At 55.1% G+C, this 8,425-nt stretch overlaps 1 long non-coding RNA gene across 1 annotated transcript; it reads left to right on the top strand.

Annotated features, from left to right (window-relative positions):
• Window positions 1-481: 481 nt before the first annotated feature.
• On the top strand, window positions 482-1,922 carry LOC128090462 (uncharacterized). Its single transcript, XR_008210948.1, has 2 exons — window positions 482-1,041; window positions 1,314-1,922. It is a non-coding gene; the product is annotated as an uncharacterized LOC128090462 (long non-coding RNA).
• Window positions 1,923-8,425: the final 6,503 nt, after the last annotated feature.

Raw genomic sequence — 8,425 nt, forward strand, 5'->3', positions numbered from 1 at the left:
GGAAGGGAAGGGAAGGGAAGGGAAGGGAAGGGAAGGGAAGGGAAGGGAAGGGAAGGGAAGGGAAGGGAAGGGAAGGGAAGGGAAGGGAAGGGAAGGGAAGGGAAGGGAAGGGAAGGGAAGGGAAGGGAAGGGAAGGGAAGGGAAGGGAAGGGAAGGGAAGGGAAGGGAAGGGAAGGGAAGGGAAGGGAAGGGAAGGGAAGGGGGGCCCAGAACCAGGCAGGGCTAGAGGATATAAGGGATATGGAGAAAATAAAAGGTGCACGGCGAGGAGGAGGAGGAGGAAACAAACAAGGGATGAAGCAGCCGCTTCTGAAATGGTTTCATTGAGTGTAATAATGGCGATAGAGCATCGACCACCCCATCGAGCGCCCATCGATGGATCCAATCCTGCAGCTGCAGCTGCCCAACGTCCCGCACAGACCCCGCACCGCCCACCGATCCAACCCCCCCCCCCCCACCCCAACCTCCCCCCTCCCGCAGCACCGGAGGCCCCGTGGCAGGAGCTGGACTCTGCCCTGCGCCGAGCTTTGCACCCAGCAAACAACAACAGGAAGGAAAAAAAAAAAGGGAAGAGAGAGAGAGAGAAAGAGAGAGAGAGACTTTTTAGTAATTAGTGCGACATAATTGAGTAATGCGGTAGCTCCTTTCCCCCCCCCCCCCCTCCCCTCCACACACCCTTTCTTTCCCACCTCCCCCCTGCTCTTCTTCTTCCCCGATCGATGCAATATCATTAGGGTGAGAGGCATTGGGGCAGCGCTCGAGGGGACCGAACCTCTCCCGGTACCGGGGGGTCCCGTCGGTCGTCTCTCCGTCCCCACCGGCCCGACCCGGCAGCGCCCCGAAGCCGCGGGGATGGGCGCGAGGTTCGGTGCCCCGTCTCGAAGCCGGTTCCTCTCCCCATCTTCCCATCCATTCGACAGCTGGATGCTATTGATCCCTTCCCTCTCCTCCTTTTTTTTCCTTTTTTTTTTTTCCCTTTCCCGAGCTCCCTCTCCTCTCTAATTCCCTCCGTTCCTCCGGAGGAGCCGCCCGGTGCCGGGGGTAAGTGCGCAAATGGGATCGCGGCCGCCCTGCGCCCTCCCTGCGCTGCTCCAAGCCTCGGATTGGGGTCCCCCACATCCCCTCCCCCTTCCCCCCCCCCTTCCCCCCCCCCAACGGATCCCTTCATCGAAGCCCTTCGCTTGCCGTACCAGCGCTGTTCCCGGAGCTGCTGCGCTTCGGCGATTTTTGTTCTGCGCTCAATTTTCATCCTTCTTCCCCCCCCCCTCCCCCCTCACCCCCCTCCCCTCCCCCCTCCAATCTTTCCCCTTTAGGAAGAGCCCGAAAGGCAAAACGACGCTGCCCCAAATAAGAGGCGGAGGAGAACCTACGGGTGAGATTTATGGCATCCGACGAACCAGGTACAGCAGCAGGGGATTTTTGTGCCACGGGTTTTGTTTGTGCCACGCACGGGCGGGAGCCGCGCAGCCCCCGCACCGCCCCGCACGCACTTCCCCTATAGGCGACCAACTTCCTTAAAGTTCTTTAAGGCTTCCAACCAAGAGCCCCATCGCCTGGCAGGTGAATTATTCAGTGCCTATGGATTCCTCGCGAGCCCTTTCATTCCGGTCCCAAATCTTTCCCAGCCCACCCTTTGCCTATGGATGTCTCGATTTTACAACAATCAAGCGGGAGGCGAAGAGCGTGGCAATTTCTGCTAATCGATTTTCCATACAATGGGCCCCAGATGATGTTTTAAAATGTGAGAAACTCAAATGTGTTGGTTTAAATAAGACTTTTGCAATCGATAGCTTTTAAAAGAAGAGACTTTGATACCTCTTCTGGAAGGGGATTTCGAACGCTTTCGCTTCCCGAACAAAACAAGGCAGGAAAATCCTAAATAATAATAATAATAGGAAGAAATAAATCCGAAGTTTCTCCTGGCTTTGGAGTTCTTAAAGGGAAATATGGGGATGAAACGTGACGGGGCGCTCAGCTCTGTCCCGCCCCGACGCTTCGCAGCCCCGGCAGAGCAGCGCAAAAGCAGCGCAAAAGCAGCGCAGCTCCGCCCGGGGCCGCGCAGTTCCTCCTGTTCTCTTTCCCAAATCTTTTCCCTCTGTTTTGTTGTTTTTGTTTTTGTTTTCGGGACGGTTTTCCTTCCCTCGATGTCACCGCGCTGCGTTCGGCTTTCGGGCGTTGCGAGTAGGAGCGGGGCGCTGGGAGCGGGGGGCTTTCAGCCCTTTTCCCCCCGATTATTTCCTCCTTCCCAAATCTCCGCAGCCCCGGGCCGCCCCCCATCCCCTCTTCTTTTCTCCCCCCTTTTGCGCCCTCGGGGTCGGCATTTATTATTTTTTTTTTTTCCTATTTATTTCTCTATTTATCACTTCTAGACTTTTTTTTTAACCGCAAGTTCAGGCCCTTTCCTCGCCGCTCCCGGTTCCTTTCCCTTTCCCTTTTCGCAGGAAATCGTCGTTATTTGAGTTCCTTCTCTCGGTGAATAATTCCCTTTCTCCTCGCAAAAGCGTCCAGAGAAGAGGTGCAGCCCGGGGGTCGTGTTCCCCCCCCCCCCCCCCCCAACAACCCCCCACCTGCTTTTTCTCAATGGGGCCACTTTGGCAGCAGGGAAAAAACCCTTCAAGGAGGGGGAGGAAAGAAACACCGGGAGATGCGAGCAGAGCCGCCCCCCCTCGACCCCTCTCCCCCCATCCCCGCGGCTCTCTGCTCACTTTTCTCCTTCGCCACAAAACTTTGGAGCCGCCCTCAAACCGCATTGCTGTTCTATGGGGGGGGCGGGGGTCGGACCCGCAGCCGATGTCCCACAGAGGGGGGGGGGGGGGGGGCGATTTGGGACCCCCGTGCTTTCTTTTCGATGTCAACACGCCGAGGTTTCTAACGCAGAGCTCCGGGACGCGGCCGGGCTCGGGGACCCCCCCAGTTTTGTGCTTCCCCCCCCCCCCACCGGCAGGAGGGCTGAAAACCAGCGGGGACCTCCGGGCGTTTCTTCAATCCGCGATTTGTTTTCAGGAGTTCACGGCGGAGCAGCGCTGAACTTTAAACCCTGAGAGCGGCGCGGCCCCGTCGGGGCTTTTGGGGGAAAAGCGGAGCAAAGCGCTCGGATTTCGCCGTGCTCCCAGCTGCCATTTTTTTCCCCTTCATTCCTCACCCCCCCTTTTTTCCCCACCTTTTCCCCCCCTCCTGTCTCCTTTTCCCCTTCTCCCCTCTCCTTCCCCCCCCCCTTCCCCCATTTCTCCTTTCCCACTCTCGGCCCGTCCCAAATCCCGACGCGGATTTCGGAGCTTCCGAATGAGAAACGCAGCGATTCCGGGCGCTCAGCGTGGTGCTCAGTCCTCCAAAATCCCCCCCCCCACCCCCTCTTTCCCTCCTCCAATCCTCCGGTGCAGCTCCAAATTCTGCTTTCTTTCGAGGCTCGGAAATCCTATTTCTACCTCCGCGCTTTTTGGAACCCCCAAAACTCAGAGGAAAGAAAAAAAAAAAATAATAATAATAAAAGAAGTTAAAATATCCCCCCCCCCCCTCAAAAAAAAAACAAACCCAAAAGGGCGACGTGCAGAGGAGGAGGGCCGACCACTCACAGCGACGTCCGGGAAAATCGGGGTTTGCTCAACACTCGTTAATCGCCCGTTGTCACCCGCAGCCCTCGGAGCGCCCCCAAAAGCTGCGGGTTTCCCCCCCCCTCCGGGTTCCTTCCCTCCCTCCCCCCCCCCCGGCTATGAGCGCACACACACACAAAGCTGGGGAAGATCTTCGTGTGTTGGTGCGGTGGAAAATAACCCGATGTGAAGCCTTTTCCTCCGGGCTGCAAAGTGCTCTGCGTCGAAATCGCGGCCGTTCAGTATCCTCCTTTCATCCGAAACACGTAAACACGTGTGTATTTGTGAAGTTTTATACACGCACCCACCAAAAATGGCATTTTATTTCATATATACCCGGGTGTTTGCACGCAGATGTCTCCGGGCTGTGAATATTTACGGCAATGTTTTCCTCTTGCAGCAGTTCGGGAAGAAGCTCTGCTTTTCCAAACCCCGATTTTCATCCCAAATGTCACAGTATTGGGGTACGGCCGCCCACCCCCCTCTCCCCCCCTGGCACAGAAGGGAAGCGAGGTGAGGGAAAGGGGTTGGGGGGGTATGGGGGGGTTACTGCCCTCAATGCCTGCGGCTCAGCCCCTGCAACAGGTGGCTCCGGTCCCCGGGGATGCGGCAGCGATGGGGACAGGAGGGAGGGGGGGATGAGCAGGGATGGGGTGAGGAAGGACGGGATATGGAAGGACGAGGACGGGGCACAGATGGGGACAAGGCTGGGATGGGTGTGAGTCGATGAGGATAAGGGATGGGGATCTGAGGAAGGGATGAGGACGAGGCGTGGGTGAATGAGATGCAGAGGTGGGGAAAGACAGGGAGCAGGGCAAGGTAGGGATGGGGAGGAGGAAAAATGGGAGATAATGCAGATCCAGATGGGGGTGTGTACAAGATGGGGATGGGGAAGAGGCTGGGACAGAAATGAGGGTGAGGCAGGGATGGGGACAAGGGAAAAAGGGGAAATGAGGCAGAGACGGAGAGAGGCAGGGTTGGGGATGGGGGAAAGCAGAAAGCAAGGCAGGAACAGCGGACAAAGCAAGGACAAGGACAGGCAGGGAGCCACTGCCCCCAGGGCTGCCCGACACCAGGTCCCATGGCGCGGGGCCTCGGGTCCCTGCAGGGTGGGTTTCCCCAAAACAGTCCCAAGACGGTGGTGCAAATTTCACCCCAAATAACCCAAAGCAGCTCCTAGCCCCCAGCTATTGCACGTGTGCATGCACACACACACACACACACACACACACACACACACAGAGCTGGCCGTGATCGATACCCATCTCACAGAGCTGTATGGGAAACGTGCACCCCAAAGTCCCCTGCTGCCCCCAGCACAAAGCAACCCCACCGCAGTGGCACCCCAAGAATCAGCCCGGATGGGGCACAGGGCATCGGCCCCTCTCTGTGTGCCCTCCTTTCTCCCACAGCTGTAATTGCAGCTGTATTTATCCAAAAGAGGAGGGGGGGTGGCAGAGAAAGACTTCTAAGAGTAATTTTCCGGGAATTCTCCTCGGTGTAATTGTCTTGATAATAAATCCAGACGCTTAGCCTGTGTATGAATTGCTTTTTACCATTTTCATTTATTATTGAACACAGTGGGGAGAAGGGGAAACGCAACAGGGCTCATTCTTGTGAGAGAGAAGGGGTGAAGGGGCCGAGGAGATGATTTCTGTGCAGATCCGGGAAACCTGGACTTGTTCATCATCTTGCTCTTTCTTCTCCCCCCCAACCCCTCCTTCATACATTGCCCATTTCCCCATCCCCCTCTTTTTTATTTTATTTAAAGGGGGGGGGGAGGGGGGGGGTATTGAAAACTAATTAAATAACCCGTTAGCTAACACGTTAAATTAAGATCCACTCTTGGATTTAATGATGTCTACGGAAGAATTGACAGAAATGTGAAGACAGTCTGTCGATAGATTCCTTCCCCTGGTTACGCCGTATAAATGTGATTAAAACACATCTCCAAGAAGGGCATCCCAACACAGAGCCCATGTGGGGATGGAGCCACCGGGGCACCCGTTGGTCTCGGGGGACAAACATCTCTCAGAGCTGCTGTTGGGTGGCACAGTGAAGGGCGACGGCGCCCTTCTTCGAGTAGTGGGGATGAGAATCCACCTCCAGATGTGAGGTTGGAGCAAACCCCTGGGCAGGGCTTGCGTGGCTGAGGATGGGGCCAATGCCCTCTGCCACCCCCTGTGTCCCCACGCAGCGATGTCACTGCTGGGTGATCTTCCCCTTCCCCCTGTTTGAGGTGAGGAGGTGCTGTGTGGACGGATGCAAGGATGAGCCCTCGCTCTGTCCTCGCTCCAGCAATGCAAACACGGTGAGCATACACCCATTGCTTTCTGCTTAAGCTCTCAGGTAAAGGTTACCTTAGCATCCAGGCTGAAAAAATCAATGGCTGATACAGCATGAGACTCAGAAAGACAACATACATCTATCACTTAGGGATTCGATGGGCTTAGAATAGTCTTGTCAACAAATGATTGTTTAAACAGAATATCTCAACTGTTTATGGCACCCTTAATCCATACATCTGACTGCCCCCGTAATGTGTCGTGAGCATGGATTGCTCTGTAGAAACCTCTGTTGTTAAGTCCAGGGCTGCAGAACGCTTAAGCACGTGCTTAAGTCTCTTAGACTTCAAATTAATCATGTGCTTAAGTGCTTTGCTCGCCTAGGCCCAGCCTAAGAACAGGGAAATACCTGTCATGGTGTTAATGGATGAAGTTTTTGTTCCCTGCCCTCATTTATGTGGTGTGCAAAGGGCTGAATGCACATGCTTGCTCTGGACATGGCTTCTGAGTGGTTTTTTTGGGTGGTGTTCAAACAGAGCGGTGTCACCTGGATGTGGATGGGCTCCATGTGCTTCATAAAGCCATGAAATGCACTGTGGTCTTGCTGGCATCGCAGGGAGGCTTTGGGGCAGTAGCTGTGAGTTAAATAATGCTGGGGAACGGATGGAAAAGGCTGGAAAATGTACAGAAGAAACCAAAGAGCAAAACGAGGATGGAAAAGCAGCTCTAACCCAGAGCAACAGCCATGAGATCCTTGGGACCTTGGCAGGGAAAGGGGGGGAATGGGGCTGGAGACCCAGCACAGCAATGCAGTCCCTCTCCTAGCATGGCAGGCTCATCCAGCACCCATCAATTTCCTATTTCTCCCCCAAATAACCACAGCTTTTCAATTGGCGTTCAGGCGTTTGGGGTCTTGCAAGAAATCCCAACTCAACCCACAGCTCAGCCAGGAGGATGTCAAACCCAAAGGGAAAGTGAGCGCAGTGTTGCCCCCCGTGGTCCTCCCACGGCACCCTCCACCTGCAGAGATGGGGCTCACGTACAAGAAATGAGTGCCAAAAACAGGGGCTTCTGCACACACAGACATGAATGATGCGAAATACAACAGCGAAGACGGGAGAGTGAAGGAAATAAAAGAGCATTAAACCACGTATCAATATTTCTCCTCAAAATGTAGAATGCATTTTCTTTTCTGAAAAATTAATAACCTCTCTTTGTCAATTGACTCTCTCCCATCTCTCCTCCCTCTCGCTTGCCTCCACCTCCTCTTTCTGTTTCTCCTTGTCTGCGGAGGGTGTTCAATGGAAAACAAGGAAGGATAACAAAGCTGGATCATCCCCAGCAATTCCAGGCTTGAGATTTCTGATGGTTGCGGAGAGTTCATCTCCACCACCCCCAGACTGTGTGGGACCCCCAGGGAAGGGGCCCCTTCCCATCTGCTCTCTGTGGATCAATGTTGGCTCCTGGAAATGCGTTTTTATTCAGCCCATGCACCCAGCATGCAGTGTTTGGGTGAATCAAAGCGTGTGGCCCTGAAGTCCCACAGCCCATGTCCCCACACAACCCCACGGAAGCAGGAAGGAGAGGTCAGGTCACCGCTGAAGGATTTGGGGATGTCACCTGCGCCAAGGGTCCATGTGCACGGGGTGCTGAGAGTGACGTTTATTCCTCATCTCAATGGCAAGCAGGTGTTCAAATGACAAACCCACGGAGTTCAAATGACAAACCCACGGAGTTCAAATGACAAACCCACGGAGTGGTCTCGCTGGGAACGGGGCGAGACGCTCCAATCCCTTCCTTTGTCCCACCTCCACGCCCCAGGGCCAAACCCAGCAGCCCAGGTGGGTTCGGCCGTGGTGGGTTCCTCCTGCCCAAGTGCTTGTGGCGGTGCTTGGAAGGCCGACATCGGGGACAGCGATGTCCCCACCGGGTTGGAGCCTCCCCCCCTTTCCCCCTCCCCAAATCCCCCCGCCGCGATTTGGGACGGCAGAGATTTGGGGTCCGCGGGAGCTGTCCTTCAGCACCACCGGCCCGGCAGCGCGGATCCCGCTGGGACGGCGTTGGACCACGGCATCGCACCGAAGGACGGGAATGTTTTCCCCAAGTGCTGCTCAGATCTCGGCAGAGGACAGGGCCGGCGGATAGCTTGTCAGATATCGAGCAGGCACGTCAATGCCGCAGGCTCTAAGTGAAAGCAAAAAATCAGTTAATGGTCTGCCTGAGCCGTCCTCTTGGCGTGGGCAGTTCTCACAGAACCCGGGGCAAGCGACCTGCGAGGGGGTGATGTGCTGCTTGGCAAAGAGATCATTCAGCAGCCATTAAGGTGAGGATAAAACAAAATATCAAGGGGGAAAGTCCCCTTGAGAAGGAAAGCGCTGCCCCGGTTCAAGGAAATGCGACAGTGCAGAGCCTGCTGAAATCCCCTTGGAATCTGTAGAAAAGTTTTGGGATTTATCAAGAAATGAGTTCCTTGCTCTGTGAGAAATACAGTGGGTTTTAATTTCTTCCCCCTCCTCAATTAGGGAAAAAAAAAAAAAAAGTGAGAAATAA

This window comes from Tympanuchus pallidicinctus, unplaced genomic scaffold (genome assembly GCF_026119805.1).
Source record: "Tympanuchus pallidicinctus isolate F22 unplaced genomic scaffold, pur_lepc_1.0 scaffold46, whole genome shotgun sequence".
Lineage (NCBI taxonomy): Eukaryota > Metazoa > Chordata > Aves > Galliformes > Phasianidae > Tympanuchus > Tympanuchus pallidicinctus.